Here is a 319-nt window from a genome sequence, read left to right on the forward strand (position 1 = left end):
GAAAAATAACTTTATTATAATGTTTTGGAACACTCTTCACACCAGCTATTAGATTTTGGTATCAAAAATAGAATATCCCATTTAAAAAAATCAATTTGATCTTGATTTGACCTTGGCAATGCCACCCAAGGTCAAGCGAATGTAATCAATAAATAGATCTTTTTAAATCCTACAATTTTTCTGAAACTGTTTTTCAAAAATGTTTTACTTTCGAGATATTCGATCGTTTATAGACTTTTGATATACCTTTACACAAACCACACACACACACACACACACACACACACACACACACACACACACACACACACACACACAC

This window comes from Atta colombica, unplaced genomic scaffold, assembly GCF_001594045.1.
Source record: "Atta colombica isolate Treedump-2 unplaced genomic scaffold, Acol1.0 scaffold200, whole genome shotgun sequence".
NCBI classification, from domain to species: Eukaryota; Metazoa; Arthropoda; class Insecta; order Hymenoptera; family Formicidae; genus Atta; species Atta colombica.